The 16541-nt window shown below is 52.5% G+C and overlaps 1 protein-coding gene across 1 annotated transcript in view; it reads left to right on the top strand.

Moving 5' to 3' along the window:
- The window catches only part of trappc9 (trafficking protein particle complex subunit 9), a 1276086-nt gene that overhangs the window by 695711 nt on the left and 563834 nt on the right, over positions 1–16541 (top strand). The gene's annotated exons all lie outside the window — the stretch shown is intronic.

Below are 16541 nucleotides of genomic sequence, written 5' to 3' on the forward strand. Positions count from 1 at the left end.
CTCTCTTCCTCCCGTCGCTCTCTCTCTTACCCCCCCGTCGCTCTCTCTCTGTTCCCCCCCCGTTCGCTCTCTTCCCGTCTCTTCCCCCGCGTTCGCTCGCTTCGTTCTTCCCCCCCGTCGCTCGCTCTCTTCCCCCACGGTCGCTCTCTCTCTTCCCCTCCGCTCTCTCTCTTCCCCCCCGTCGCTCTCTCTCTCCCCCCCGTCGCTCTCTCTCTTCCCCCCCGTCGCTCTCTCTCTTCCCCCCCGTCGCTCTCTTCTCTCCCCCCCGTCGCTCTCTCTCTTCCCCCCCGTCGCTCTCTCTCTTCCCCCCCGTCGCTCTCTCTCTTCCCCCCCGTCGCTCTCTCTCTTCCCCCCGTCGCTCTCTCTCTTCCCCCCCGTCGCTCTCTCTCTTCCCCCCGTCGCTCTCTCTCTTCCCCCCGTCGCTCTCTCTCTTCCCCCCGTCGCTCTCTCTCTTCCCCCCGTCGCTCTCTCTCTTCCCCCCGTCGCTCTCTCTCTTCCCCCCCCGTCGCTCTCTCTCTTCCCCCCCGTCGCTCTCTCTCTTCCCCCGTCGCTCTCTCTCTTCCCCCCGTCGCTCTCTCTCTTCCCCCCCGTCGCTCTCTCTCTTCCCCCCGTCGCTCTCTCTTCCCCCGTCGCTCTCTCTCTTCCCCCCGTCGCTCTCTCTCTTCCCCCCGTCGCTCTCTCTCTTCCCCCCCGTCGCTCTCTCTCTTCCCCCCGTCGCTCTCTCTCTTCCCCCCCGTCGCTCTCTCTCTTCCCCCCCGTCGCTCTCTCTCTTCCCCCCCGTCGCTCTCTCTCTTCCCCCCCCGTCGCTCTCTCTCTTCCCCCCCGTCGCTCTCTCTCTTCCCCCCCGTCGCTCTCTCTCTTCCCCCCCGTCGCTCTCTCTCTTCCCCCCCGTCGCTCTCTCTCTTCCCCCCCGTCGCTCTCTCTCTTCCCCCCCGTCGCTCTCTCTCTTCCCCCCCGTCGCTCTCTCTCTTCCCCCCCGTCGCTCTCTCTCTTCCCCCCCCGTCGCTCTCTCTCTTCCCCCCCGTCGCTCTCTCTCTTCCCCCCCGTCGCTCTCTCTCCCCCGTCGCTCTCTCTCCCCCCCGTCGCTCTCTCTCTTCCCCCCCGTCGCTCTCTCTCTTCCCCCCCGTCGCTCTCTCTCCCCCGTCGCTCTCTCTCCCCCCCGTCGCTCTCTCTCTTCCCCCCCGTCGCTCTCTCTCTCCCCCCCGTCGCTCTCTCTCTTCCCCCCCGTCGCTCTCTCTCTTCCCCCCCGTCGCTCTCTCTCTTCCCCCCCGTCGCTCTCTCTCTTCCCCCCCGTCGCTCTCTCTCTTCCCCCCCGTCGCTCTCTCTCTTCCCCCCCGTCGCTCTCTCTCTTCCCCCCCGTCGCTCTCTCTCTTCCCCCCCGTCGCTCTCTCTCTTCCCCCCCGTCGCTCTCTCTCTTCCCCCCCGTCGCTCTCTCTCTTCCCCCCCGTCGCTCTCTCTCTTCCCCCCCCGTCGCTCTCTCTCTTCCCCCCCGTCGCTCTCTCTCTTCCCCCCCGTCGCTCTCTCTCTTCCCCCCCGTCGCTCTCTCTCTTCCCCCCGTCGCTCTCTCTCTTCCCCCCCGTCGCTCTCTCTCTTCCCCCCGTCGCTCTCTCTCTTCCCCCCCCGTCGCTCTCTCTCTTCCCCCCCGTCGCTCTCTCTCTTCCCCCCCGTCGCTCTCTCTCTTCCCCCCCGTCGCTCTCTCTCTTCCCCCCCGTCGCTCTCTCTCTTCCCCCCCGTCGCTCTCTCTCTTCCCCCCCGTCGCTCTCTCTCTTCCCCCCCGTCGCTCTCTCTCGTCTCTCCCCCCCGTCGCTCTCTCTCTTCCCCCCCGTCGCTCTCTCTCTTCCCCCCCCGTCGCTCTCTCTCTTCCCCCCCGTCGCTCTCTCTCTTCCCCCCCGTCGCTCTCTCTCTTCCCCCCGTCGCTCTCTCTCTTCCCCCCCGTCGCTCTCTCTCTCCCCCCCGTCGCTCGCTCTCTTCCCCCCCCGTCGCTCGCTCTCTTCCCCCCCGTCGCTCGCTCGCTCTCTCTCTTCCAACAACATGCCCTCAAAAAAGCCTCGGCACCGCCGGGCACTCTAGCTAGTTGTGTATAGTTTTGGTCTCCTTACCTATGGAAGGATATACTTGCCATAGAGGGAGTGCAACAAAGGTTCACCAGACTGATTCCTGGGATGGGGGGGATTGTCCTATGAGGAGAGATTGAGTTGACTCGGCCTATATTCTCTAGAGTTTAGAAGAATGAGAGGTGATCGCATTGAAACATACTAAATTCTTACAGGGAGGGCTTGACAGAGTAGATGCAGGGAGGATGTTTCCCGTGGCTGAGGAGTCTAGAACCAGGGGTCACAGTCTCAGAATAAGGGGTAGGCCATTTAGGACTGAGATGAGGAGACATTTCTTTACTCAGAGGGTGGTGAATCTTTGGAATTCTCTACCCAAGAGGGCTGTGGCGGCTCAGTCGTTGAGTATATTCATGACAGAGATAGATAGATTTTTGAATATTAAGGGAATCAAGCGATATGGGGATAGTCCATGAAAGTGGAGTTGAGGTAGAAGATCAGCCATGATCTTATTGAATGCTGGAGCAGGCTCGAAGGGACAAATGGCCTACTCCTGCTCCTATTTCTTATGTTCTTACATGGTCCAGACTGATTTAACTTGGATAACTGGAGCTGCTTTTTTCCTATCATGTATTAGCAAAATTGTTGCTTAACTACAAGAAATATCACCATTGTTAAATCCATTTTGTTTTGGGCAAGTTATTAAACTTAAAATAATATTCCTGAAAGATCTCATTATTAATCTTGTATGCCTTCCTTCATAATTTGGCACATCCTGTAAAATAAAATTTAATTTAACTTTAATAAATTATATTAACGGGCAGTTCATAAGGGAAAGGTCACAAATATAATTTCTTTTGAGCCTTTTACAAAGTAATCCTATGAGATTTTACTGAACATCACTAATGGCAGCTCAAGAATTATGAAGTTATTACATTTTTGTCCTTTTGATAACACCTGTTGTGCAGTATTTTAGCAGTACAATTATTTTTTTGCTGCCCAGTAATTTCAAACAGTTCAACTCCGCCGGTTATTTTCACATCAGAGATGTGCAAAATAATTTAGAAAAATGCCCTGAGTTGTAGGTAAAAATAGGAAAGGAATTGGAGTCTCATTGCATCTAATTGTCCAATAGGCAGACCTGACATCATTCGTTTCCAACATTGGTGCATGTATATTTATAGTCAAGATATATGTCACAATCAGCAGGGCAGTGGTTGGGCAGTCTGTATCGCATCAATGTAAAGGCAATAATTATAATACCTGGTATAGATTTTGTTAGTAGCTAACAGACTTTTTTTTGTTTTCTGGTAGCATTTGTGCTGTTAAAAATTCATGTGATATTCAGCACATAGAAACTCCATGTTGATTATTGTTTTGTTAGGTGCTAAAGTATCTTTATTTTGTTCTATTAACTGTTTTTATATATTTATACAGTTGCTAAATTGCATAGTTTATTGAGCTGTGAGATTTGGAACTACTTTTGTATGCAATAACCCTCAGAACTAAATTAATGCACAAATACAATATACAATTCGAGGATTTTGTCACGGGCAGAGCTACTTTGAATTAACAAATGAGAGCTTAAAGCGATTTAATTTCAAGGAGAATGTGCCATGCTTGTGATAACCCCAATTAAAATTGTAGTTAAACATACATATTTTATATAACACTGGGGGGGGGTGGAAATTGGGTTGCTTTGTGCCTCCTGTTAGCGCCCCCAGGGGGCGCAAAGCCCATAGCGCCCGGGCGTGGCGCCGCTAACTCCTCCCGTGAAATTCAGCAGGAGGTTAGCGGCGGCAGCCTGTAGCACCCTGCGACGCTGCGCCTCTGCCGATGACAGTGCACAGCGCCCCGACCGCAAACTTTGGTTGCACCCCCTGATCTATCACCAGATGATATGTCCGACAGGGTCAGGGTGGCGTTTTTGCAGCCGCGGCGGTGCATGTTAAATGGCAGGTGTTGGGTGGCCATTATTTTTTGGCCATCTGCCAGCACCTGCCCCCTTCCCCTTTTTTATTCGGGGTGCCGGCCGCGATCGCTCAGCCCGGCACTCCTCTTGAGTGCCAGGCTGCTTTCCCAGCACCCCATTCCCCAGTGGTCCAGCAGGGCCCCGGTTCACACAGTGCTAGGCCCCTCCCCTTTAATCAGGAGAGGGAGGCCTGCAATACCGTGTCGCTATGTGCCGACGCGCGTGGCGCAGTTGTACGTCGTGCCACGATGTTCCTAGGAAGGAGGAGCGCTTCCAGTAGTGCCCCGCCTCCTGCTTGGGGCGCTACCACTGAATTTATGACACGGGCGCCCCGGCGAAGTTAGTGCCTCAAAGGGGGTGCCACCGAATTTTACCCCCTAGCTGTATTAACAGAGTAAGCATCTGCATCCATTGATTGGTTTCTTGCCTTGTAATCCACACCATTGATCCAATAACCTATATGTGACATATACAGGATAAATAATATTCTGGTAATCAACAGTTTAGTTGTAATGAATCTGGAAATAATGTTGGCAAAATTTTTTGGGGAACATTATCACATATCAAGGATATGTAGGGTGCCACACAAAACCCCCCAGAATATCTGTACCTGTATAATAGGTACTGACATCAAATCTATTCCTTTAATTCCTTATAAAGATTAAGGGGGAGAAATTCAGTTGGTTGCGCCACCCGTTAGCACCTTAAGAGGGCGATAAGTGGGGCGCGAGGCGGCTAGCGCCTGGGCGCGGCGCGACCTGCGCCTCTCGCGAAATTCAGCAGACATTTAGCGGCGGCGCTAAACCGCAACGCCCGCTCAGCTGCGCGCGCGGATCCTGACGTCATTTCATGGTGCAATGCCCTTGGGGTGCCCTGAACCGGAAATTCAGTGGCGCCCCTCTCCTTTCCGCCTGGTTGACTGGAACGGTTCCAAGTCGCTGTGGGGCTGGGGGGGCGCTATTTAAAGGCGGCTCTTCCTGGCTTCTTTGTGGTAGCCATTTTTGGACCACTCCTTCTGTGAGAGAGATTTGCAGAGAGACAAAGGGGGAGAGCTTTCTGCATTGAGTCACCGCTCGCAGAGGTACTTTTGGCTTCTGACCAGAACTTTGTAGTTGGTTAGCTTTTTCACTAGTTTAACCTTGAGTGGCCACATACTTATGGGGGCTGCAATGGGTGGGAACGTTGGGCTTCTCCATTACATTGAGAGGGCTCAGAGATGCCGAGAGAGAGTGCCAATCATGGCCAGACGGAGGAGGGCCAACAGGCGTCGGCACACGAGGCCTTACCGTCCCAGGGTTTTCCGCCAACAGTTCTCATACCTCAACATGTCTGAGGAGCTGTGTTTTCGGAGGCTGCGATTCAGCAGGGAGGTGGTCACTGAGCTCTGCCACCTGCTTCAGCCGGATCTGCAGCCTCAACTGAGGAGCAGGACGTCTCTGTCGGTGGCAGTGAAGGTCACAGTGGCTCTCAACTTCTATGCCACCGGCTCCTTTCAATCCGCTACTGGGGACATTGCCAATATCTCCCAGTTCGCGGTGCATTGCTGCATCCGTCAAGTCACGAATGCCTTCCCCATGACCCCCGGACAAGCAACAAGAGCGCGCAATGGGATTTGCAAGAGTAGCGGGCTTCCCCATGGTCCAGGGTACCATTGACTGCACACATGTGGCTTTGCGGGCGCCGCAAGAGAATGCCGAGGATTACCGCAACCGGAAGGGGTTCCATTCGTTGAACGTCCAGTTGGTCTGTGACCACAGACAGCTGATGGTCGCTGTCAATGCCCGCTTTCCAGGCAGCAGCCACGACGCCTTCATCCTGCGCCAGCCTTCTGTGGCAGATCATTTCGAGGCCCCGGCTCACCCAGGAGGCTGGCTTCTCGGGGACAAGGGCTATCCTCTGTGCACCTGGCTGATGACCCTGCTCCGTTCACCCAGCACCACTGCTGAAGAATGATACAATGAGAGCCATCAAGCGACCAGGAACATCATTGAGCACACAATCGGCGTGCTCAAGCAACGGTTCCGCTGTCTGGACCATTCCAGGGGAGCCCTTCAGTACTCACCTGAGCGAATCTCCCATTTCGTCGTTGTGTGCTGCATGCTGCATAACCTGGCAATCCTCAGGACTCAGCCACTGCCACCAGACATTGGAGCACCAGCAGAGGAGGAGGAGCACCAAGATGGGAGGGAGGCACAAAGTGCAAGGGCCGTCCGTCAGCGGCTTATAGCAAGCCGGTTCTCGGCCCCCTCTGAGGGAATGGCTTCTGCCATTCAAAGAACATGAATGGAACCGTGCCGCAACCTCTAAGCCGGTCAAGGCAACAAATACTTCAAAGAGCAGACATACACATTCTGAATAAAGACACTTCTTTATTTAACAAACTGTGTGCCCTTCCCGCATGACAAAGTAACAGAGAGAAACCCCCAAAAAAGCAGTCAGTCACATAACTGGAGACAATGAACAAAACAGTAACCAAAAAATGACCACGATCCTCGGCCTTCAATAAAACATTTAACAGCATTTTGCCACACCTCCTACTTTTTGCCCTTCGAGGGTGATCTGCTTTGCTTGCGAGATTCGCCCCTTCCCACCCTGCACATCCTCCACAATGGGACCCCAGTGGCTGCAGCAAGGCTGGGGGAAGGCTGCTGAGTGTCAGAAACTGAGACTGCAGATGCCCTTGAGGGACGGCCTGGACCAGCTCTGGGCCTGGAGCGCCCGGCTGCTGACTGCTCCAACTCTGCATGGGCGGCAGCAGTGTGTCCTACAGGTGGTGGCAGCTGCAGTGGAGAAGTGACGGTGTTGGCAGCAGGAATGCTGTCATCCTGACAGAGAACATAAGAACATAAGAAATAGGAGCAGGAGTAGGCCAATCGGCCCCTCGAGCCTGCTCCGCCATTTAATAAGATCATGGCTGATCTGATCCTAACCGCCAATCTACTATCAACTAGCAACTCCCTGGTCGGACGACACACTGGCACTCCCACGGGGCAGCACTGCAGCATGCGGAGCAATCTGCTGAAGCACAGACTGCTGGCCTGCTGTGGCGTGGCGAGGGCCCCGGCGATTCGTGCCCGATCCAGCGAGGGCGGCAGCAGTCAGTGCTCGTGTGGCCTCAATCTGCGTCTGCATGAGACCAGCCACTGACTGCATTGTAGCACTAAGCACTTGCGTGGCAGCCGCCTGTGCTGCGCCGAAGTCCTGGAGACTCCTTGCCTGAGCTGCGCCGAAGTCCTGGATACTCCTTGTCAGTGACTCAATGGATTCGGGCATCCTTGCCACGGCAGCCATGAGCTCAGTGTGCCGGTGTTCCGCCTGGGCGCTAATTTCAGCGAGGAGCCGCACCTCTTCTGCGCTCACTGTAGCAGGACTCGAGGCCAGACTCTCCCTCTGGGGAGAAGGCCGCCGAGCTTCCCTACCCAACCCCCCCACCGCCCCCCCCGCGCTGCTGCAGCCCGCTGGGCCCCGGAGCTTCACCCTCCTCAGACCATTCCCCCCGCTCCCCTCCAGGGAAGACGTGTCCCCATTATGGCCATGGGCTGCCTCGGCTGAGGGTGACACTGATGGTCTGGCTTCCTCCTCATCGTCGCCTTCAGAGTCACTCACAGCGGCAGCTTGAGGGCCCGCCTCCTCACCTGGCAAATCAGCATCTGAAAGCAGGGAGGTACAAGAGTGGATTTAGCTTGAGGACAGGGTGGCAGCGAGGGAGGCATGAGTGCTGCAATGTACTGTATTGTTTCGATAGTGGCAAAGGATGCTGGTGTGAGGCACAAGTGGAAGCAGAGAGGTCAAAAACCATTGCTGTCCAGAACGGGGTCGGCATCTCCACTGGCGATGGGGCCAATCATCCGGCCTGCCATAATCCGCTGGACTCGCTGCTCCACCTGGACCTGATGGCTTACATCCTAGGGTCTTGAGGGAAGTGGCGGTAGGGATTGTGGATGCATTGGTAATAATTTTCCAAAACTCCCTGGACTCAGCAAAGGTCCCGGCAGACTGGAAAACTGCTAATGTAACACCCTTATTTAAAAAGGGCAGTAGACAGAAGGCTGGAAACTATAGACCGGTTAGCCTAACATCTGTGGTAGGTAAAATTTTGGAGTCCATTATTAAGGAGACAGTAACAGGACATTTGGATAATCATAATTTAATAGGACAAAGTCAGCATGGTTTTATGAAGGGGAAGTCATGTTTGACAAATTTGCTGGAGTTCTTTGAGGAAGTAACATATAGGGTGGATAAAGAGGAATCAGTGGACGTAATGGCCTAGAAATTGAGTTTTGGCGCAGCCAGGGCTTTAGCGCCGGAAGTTAGTGCCGGCGCTAGGTCCCCCTGCGCGCGCCAAAAATTCAGTAGCGCCGCGCCCAAACGGCTGCCGGCGCTATTGGAGGGTTTCAGCGCCTCCCAATGGGCGCTAACTGCCCCATTGCGGCGCTGTTCCGGCGCTGCGGCACCCGATGCGGTGCGGCAGGCTGGGGACGTGCAGGCCTCCTCCTCCCGTTAAGGAGGAGCTGCCTGCGCCCGGCCGCGGCCTGCGCAAATCAGCTTAAAAATGAGCCCGGCACCTCGGACAAGTGCCGGGCTTGCATCTGTTCCGGGGGGGGGGGGGGCGGAGAAGTCCGGGGAGGGAGCTGCAGGCAGGCGGCCGGCGGGCAAGTGGCCGGCCGCCGCGGGGCCTTTAATGCAGGAAACGTGCAGGAAAGGTGTTGCTATGGGTAGCCGCATGGGTCCTAGCTATACCTGTCTTTTCGTGGGCTATGTGGAACAATCTTTGTTCCAGTCTTATTCAGGTCCCCTCCCTCACCTCTTTTTCCGATACATTGACTGTATCAGTGCCGTTTCCTGCTCTCGCCCCGAACTGGACAATTTCATTCACTTTGCCTCCAATTTCCACCCTTCCCTCACCTTCACATGGTCCATCTCTGACTCCTCCCTTCCCTTCCTCGACTTCTCCGTCTCCATCTCTGGGGATAGGTTATCGACCAATATTCACTACAAGCCCACTGACTCCCACAGCTACCTGGACTACACTTCCTCCCACCCCGCCTCCTGTAAGGACTCTATTCCATTCTCCCAGTTTCTCCGCCTCCGCCGTATCTGCCCCGACGATGCCACCTTCCACACCAGTGCTTCCGACATGTCTTCCTTTTTCCGCAACCGAGGATTCCCCTCTACCGTGGTCGACACGGCCCTCGACCGTGTCCATTCTATCTCACGCACTTCTGCCCTCACCCCTGCCCCTCCCCCCCGGAACCACGATAGGGTTCCCCTTGTCCTCACCTTTCACCCCACCAGCCTCCACATTCAACGGATCATGCTCCGCCAATTCCGCTACCTCCAAAGTGATCCAACCACCAAACACATCTTCCCCTCCCCTCCCCTTTCAGCATTCCGTAGGGACCGCTCCCTCCGAGACACCTTAGTCCACTCCTCTATCACCCCCAACAGCCCTTCCCCTTCGCCTGGCACCTTCCCGTGCAAGCGCAGGAGATGTAACACCTGCCCCTATACCTTCCCCCTTCGCACTGTCCAGGGCCCCAAACACCCCTTCCAGGTGAAACAGCGATTCACTTGTACTTCTCGCAATCTAGTATACTGTATTCGCTGTTCACGATGCGGTCTCCTCTACATTGGGGAGACCAAACGCAGATAGGGTGACCGCTTTGCGGAACACCTCTGTTCAGTCCGTAAGGGTGACCCCGAGCTTCCGATCGCCTGTCATTTTAATTCACCGCTCCATTCCCACTCGGACCTCACCGTCCTTGGCCTCTTGTATTGTTCCACGGAAGCTCAACGTAAACTTGAGGAACAACAAATCATCTTCCGATTAGGCACTTTGCAGCCTTCCGGACTCAATATCGAGTTCAATAATTTCAGATCATAACCTCGGCCTCTCTTACTTTTTTCCTTTAAATTTATTCCACCCCTTTGTTTTGGGTCCTCCTTCCCCCCCGCCCCCCCCCCCCCTTTCCTTTTGTTTCTCTCTCTCACCTGGCAGCTGTCCTTATCCTGCCAGTACACTTCACACCTAATCTCAGCTGCCTTTTGTCTCCACGGGCCCATTACCATCTCATCTGGCTTCTAATACCTTTTATTGTCTCCTTTTCTTCTTTTGTTCGATCGCAGCTTTGCCTTCGATCTTTTTATTTTCTCTCCAGTTTTGAAGAAGGGTTTCAACCCAAAACATCAACTCAAATTTCTCTTCACGGATGTTGCCTGACCTGCTGAGTTTTTCCAGCATTCTCTGTTGTTATTTTAGATTTCCAGCATCTGCAGTATTTTGCTATCGTGGAATAGCCCTTACAGTGTGAAGCCCTGATCTGGGCTGCACTGCCTCCCATTGTGGAATAGTCCTTACAGTATGAAGCCCTGATCTTGGCTGCACTGCCTCCCATGGTCGATTAGCCCTTACAGTGTGTAAAGTGCTGAATGTGCGTGTGAGTTTCATGAAAGGCCCATAGGTGTTGGATGAGGGCTGGGCACTGGGGCTTTCAGGACCCTTTGGCCATAAAGTGAGGTGGACATGCAGGGATGAAGAGGATTCTGAAAAGGGTACTCACCCTGACGACCCGAGTGAGGTCGTTGAACTTCTTCCTGCATTGCACAGGGGTCCTAGGCACCATGCTACTGGAGGTCACTCTGTGAGCCACCTCCTTCCAAGCTTTGCGATAGTCGTTGGGCAGAGGCCTCCTGCCACTTTCCGGGAACAGGATAGATCGCCTGCGCTCCACCGCGCCAACCAGAACCTGCAAGGCCCCCTCGCTGAACCGCTGCGCTTACACCTAGGACCATGGAGAGGGCCAGGGAGCAAGAATGTGGCAGCAGGTCTGTCCAGGCCGAGAATCAGGTCCCCGATGCGCTGGGTGTGGCTGCAATCCAAGATGGAACCTCCCCGCCGCCCTCGGTGGTAGCGCCTTGCTTCTCCGGCTTAGCGCCTTAAGACAGTCGTGCAGCACCTGTTTTAGCGCTCCAAGCACCTCCTAGGGCGAAGCAGGTCAATTTAGCCGTAGGTGGCGATAATTTGCGCCGGGCACAAAATTTCGCGCCCACTCGATACTTACGCCCCAAACGGGGCGATACTGAATTTCTCCCCCTAAATCTTAGAATTATTTCCTGAGAGCCATGTGACGACTATCTATTCCCTGGATGTCACCATCAGCTATTGTAGTTTTTTGTAAACTGCATTGCAATATCATGTTCAGCTATCATTAGTACTTCTTCAGACTATTCCTTCTCAACAGCAGTTCTTTTGTGTGTCTGATTATGCGTATGTATTTATTTATATATATATTTTTTCTATCTCCTGTGTGTTACCAATTTCTGTTGCTTGCTTTCGAATCATAGTAATAAATGACAGATACTGTGAAGGTGGTGATGTGAGCGGGGTCTATAATTCAGTTTTGGAGTTATGTTCTCCCCATATGCCATAGAACTTCATCAGCATGACAGTTCTGCAGCTGTCATACATTATCTAAATTTAACTTCAGATTAATTTTCACCTTCGCTTAGAATTCCATTAATTGTATGAATTCCATGAATTGACTGAAATATACAATTCTACACTTTTGTTTTGCTTTCCACAGCTGTTGCAAGTTCCAAAGCTGTAGAGGGAGTGGTGTGGCAGGTTTATCTTATTTGTTCTGGGACGTGGGCATCACTGTCAAGGCAAACAATTATTGCGCATCCCTAATTTCTCTTGAGAAGGTGGTGGTGAGCCACCACCTTGAACCGCTGCAGTCCATGTGGTAAAGGTACTTCCACAGTGCTGTTAGGGAGGGAGTTCCAGGATATTTGACCCAGCGACAATGAAGGAATGGCAATATATTTCCAAGTCAGGATGGTGTGTGACTTGGAGGGGTACTTGCAGGTGATGGTGTTCCCATGTGCCTGCTGACCTTGTCCTTCTAGGTGGTAGAGGTCGCGGGTTTGGGAGGTGCTGTCAAAGAAGCCTTGGCAAGTTGTTGCATTGCATCTTTTAGTTGGTGCTGAAGTACTTTTTGCTGACTTCAAGGCTTCTGCACAATCCAGTTGCTTCCAGACATGGGTGCACTAGTAGGCCTTCCTTTTGGAATGGAGCACGACTGGGAGAATGAGCAGAGGCCACGCAGAGCAGGACAAGCTGCTAGAAGAGGGAGGAGGGGGACACAGACTTTCAGCAGGAGGCCATATCCACCCAGGGTGTTCAAGGAGTAATTCTCTTTCCTGAACCTCAGTGACAACCAATGTTTGAGATGCCACCGCTTCACTAAGGAGATCGTCACTGAAATCTGCCAGCTGCTGCAACCACAACTGCAACCTCGGAGCAGGCCAGTGGCTGTGAAGGTTACTGTGGCTATGAATTTTTATGTGTCTGGCTCCTTCCAGGCTGGAGATATTAGCAATATCTCGCAGTTTGCAGTGCACTGTTGCATAAGGGAGGTCACTGAGGCTCTCTATGCAATGAGAGATAACTTCATTTAATTCCCTCTTGCGCAAGTGAAGCAGGCGGAGCGAGCATAGGGGTTTGCAAGGATTGCAGGCTTCCCCATGGTGCAGGTTGCCATTAACTGCATGCACATTGCTTTGCATGTGCCTCATGTCAACTCTGCCATGTACCGGAACCGAAAGAGATTCCACTCCCTCAACGTGCAGCTGGTGCATGATCATAGGCAGCACATCATGTAGGTTAATGCCCAGTATCTTGGCAGCAGTTATGATGCCTTCATTCTGCACCAGTCAGCTGTGCCAGCTGTATTTCAGTCACCATGGCAAACTAAAGGGTGGCTACTGGGCGACAAGGGCAATCCGCTGATAACAGGGCTCATGACTCCGATGCGCAATCCATGTACACATGCGCAGAATGCATACAATGAGAGCCATACTCACACAAGAAATCTGATACAGCAGACTATTGGCGTTCTAAAGCAACGATTCCACTGCATAGACTGCTCTAAAAGAGCCCTGCAGTACCCAGCTAAGCGGGTGTCAAGATTTGTTGTGGTATGCTGCATGCTGCACAACCTTGCCATCAGGAGGGAACAACCCTGGTCATTGTCACCACCTATCCGGCAAGAGGAGGAAAAGTAGGTGGCAGAAGAGGAACGGGGGGCTGCAACCTCGACAACCCTTTTCTGCCTGGGCTGTACGTAAAGAACTAATTCAAGTGCGATACCAGTAACCTCAACCTCAATTCCCCATTCATCAACAGTCCCACACTCCTTATCTTCCCTCTGTCACTGACCATCACGTCGCCCTCTTGGCCACAAAGCAAAAATAAAAGCCAACACAAAATACACAGTTCAAACCAAATTTATGAATTAAATCATGTCATATTGCATGCAAAATTTAACTAATCACACTTGTGCATCTCCTTAGTGCCTGTCTTCCGTGTGCACTTGCCTGACCGCGTGTTCCTACGAAGTGCTATCCCAATGGCTGCAGCATGGTTGGTGAAAGGCTGCTGACTTTCCGTGAAGGAGACTACAGATGGCCTTCGAGGACGACCTTGAGCAGCTCTGGGCCTTCACACTGTACCATCTCAGCATGGGCAGCAGCAGTCTGGGCTGGCTGGCTGACAGGCAACAGCAAGGGCACTGACAGAGTGGCAGGGGTGCGAGCACAAATGCTGTCTTCTTGAGAGAGGACAGCAGGTTTGTGTTCCTTGGAGCCACTGCCACTCCACCGGTGCGGTGCCTCAGCAATCCTAGTAATTTGTTGGAGGACAGATTGCTGGACTGCTGTGACACCCTGGAAGCCACTTTGAACATTGGTATCCAGTGCCATGATGGCAGCAGTCTGAGCTTCCACTGCAGCACGCGGACGTTGGGTGGCTTCTGCTTGTGCTGCAATGGAAGCTGAAACATCGACCTTTGAATGTTGCATCATGGTTGGTTCCACAAGGGCATTGATGGAGTTGGCCACCTGTACCAAACTCTGCGCAAAGCCCTGTTCCAAGTTGGTGTCAGAGTCCTCCATGCTCCCTTACATTGCATACAGGCTTTCTGGCAGGCACCAAGCATTTTGCTGTATACACCCATCAGTCTTTTTCTGTTGCCTGGCCCATCGAAGTCCTCATCTGAGTCCTCTGTTGCAGAAATAAGAACATAAGAAGTAGGAGCAGGAGTAGGCCATATGGCCCTTCGAGCCTGCTCCACCGTTCAATAAGATCATGGCTGATCTTCGACCTCAACTCCACTTTCTTGCCCGATCCCCATATCTCTTGATTCCCCTAAAGTCCAAAAATCTGTCTATCTCAGCCTTGAATATACTCAACGACTCAGCATACACAGCTCTTTGGGGGTAGAGAATTCCAAAGTTTCACAACCCTCAGTGAAGAAATTCCTCCTCATCGCCATCTTAAATGGCCGACCCCTTATCCTGAGACTATGCGCCCTAGTTCTAGACTCTCCAGCCAGGGGAAGCAACCTCTCAGCATCTACCCTGTTAATTCCCCTCAGAATCTTATGTTTCAATGAGATCACCCCTCATTCTTCTAAACTATGCGCAGTGTCAGTATCTGAGCTGGTGGCTGAGAGGGTGAAATTAAGTGACAGTGTGTTTTCATCTTCACTATCTTCTTGGTCTTCCACCACTGCCTGGGCAGTTTACAGTTCTTGGTTGTCTAAAAGGAAAAAAGAGACACGGGTAGAGTTGTGGTGAGGGGAGAGGAGAAAGTAAGAAGTGCATGCTTACACCATCTGCAGCTTGTAAGTCAGAACAGATTGTGGGCTGAGGTGGAAGTGGGATGTGAGGAGGTGAATTAGTTATGAGGATGCTGTCCGTGTCAGTGAGTGTTGTGTAATCTGTTTTGGTGATGTGGCTGTCATGGTTGAATAGCTGGCAGTGTGTGCAAGCTGTGAGATGTGGGTGTGAGGCTTGCAACAGTGCTAAGTGTGTGAGGGTGAGTTGAAGCATATGAATGTTAGGCATGAGCCCTGATTGATAGAATTTGTTGGTAGGTAAATGATGGGGGTGTGGTGAATTGTGCAGTGACTGAGGCTAGTGGTGCAGTTGGTAGGATATGGCATTTGAAGATGCATTCACTGACCTTTGACCACCCATATGAAGTCATTAAACTTCTTGCAGCAGTGCATCCAGGTCCTTGGGGCTAAACTCCTGGCATTGACCTCTGTGGCTACCTGTTCCTACTGCCTTCTCATCGTGTGTCTGGAGGGCCTCCTGCTCTCCTGCGGGTACAGGACATCTCTCCTCCTTTCCACCTCCTTCACCAAGACCTCACACGGAGAAGTATGAAGTAATGCATTTGGGGAGGGCTAACAAGGAAAGGGAATACACATTAAATGGTAGGACACTGACTTGTGTAGAGGAACAAAGGGACCTTGGAGTGCATGCCCACAGATCCCTGAAGGTAGCAGGCCAGGTAGATAAGGTGGTTAAGAAGGCATACGGAATGCTTGCCTTTTTTAACCGTGGCATAGAATACAAGAACAGGTGGGTTATGCTTCAACTGTATAAAACACTAGTTAGGCCTCAGCTAGAGTACTGCGTGCAGTTCTGGTTACCACATTACAGGAAAGATGTGATTGCACTAGAGAGGGTACAGAGGAGATTTACAAGGATGTTGCCGGGAGTAGAGAATCTTGGCTATGAGGAAAGACTGGATAGGCTGGGTTTGTTTTCCTTGGAACAGAGGAGGCTGAGGGGAGACCTTATTGAGGTGTATAAAATTATGAGGGGCCTAGATAAAGTGGATAGAAAGGACCTATTTCCCTTAGCAGAGGGGTCAAAAACCAGGTGGCACAGATTTGAAGTAATTGGTGGAAGGTTTTGAGGGGAAATGTCTTTACCCAGAGGGTTGTGGGGTCTGGAACTTACTGCCTGAAAGGGTGGTAGAGGCAGAAACCATAACCACATTTAAAAAGTACTTGGATGTGCACTTGGGATGCTGTAACCTGCAGGTCTATGGACCAAGAGCTGGGAAGTGGGATTAGGCTGGATAGCTCTTTGTTGGCCGGCACGGACACGATGGGCCGAAATGGCCCCCTTCCGTGCTGTAACTTTCTATGATTCTGTGACCTCCAGTGCAGTGCCCAAATACCTTGATGTATGCTCTCTCCCGTGGTCAGCCATTGTTTAATGTTGCACAGCTCTATTCCCAATGACCTCAGCACCTCCAGCAGCCACAATGCACCTTCCCTTTAAGAGGTGCAGGCTAGCTTTAAGCAGTGCAGGTTAGCTTTAAATATTGGCAGCAAGTAACGATATTGGGCCCCTTGCTGATGCGTGCAGTTAATGAACAGCACGGTTAGCACTAGCTGCATGCAGAAATCATTATAATGAGTAGGCAGCACGAAGTTGGCGTGCTACCTGCATTACACTGAACGGGCACAGAGTAAAATCGCATTGTGATCCCCGCGCACGTTTTCGGGGGCTGTCCAATTTACCGCTTTATGTCAGCTAGCAAAATCACTCCCCTGCTGCTAGTCAAGAATACATTCTTCCACTTCCTTCTCTCAGAATCTGCCTTTGGTGGAAGTGTTTTCTTTTAGGTATCGTAGCATAAAAGAAGACATTTAACT

Source organism: Somniosus microcephalus, chromosome 7, assembly GCF_052327205.1.
Source record: "Somniosus microcephalus isolate GS21.2 chromosome 7, FLI_Smic_1.0, whole genome shotgun sequence".
Lineage (NCBI taxonomy): Eukaryota > Metazoa > Chordata > Chondrichthyes > Squaliformes > Somniosidae > Somniosus > Somniosus microcephalus.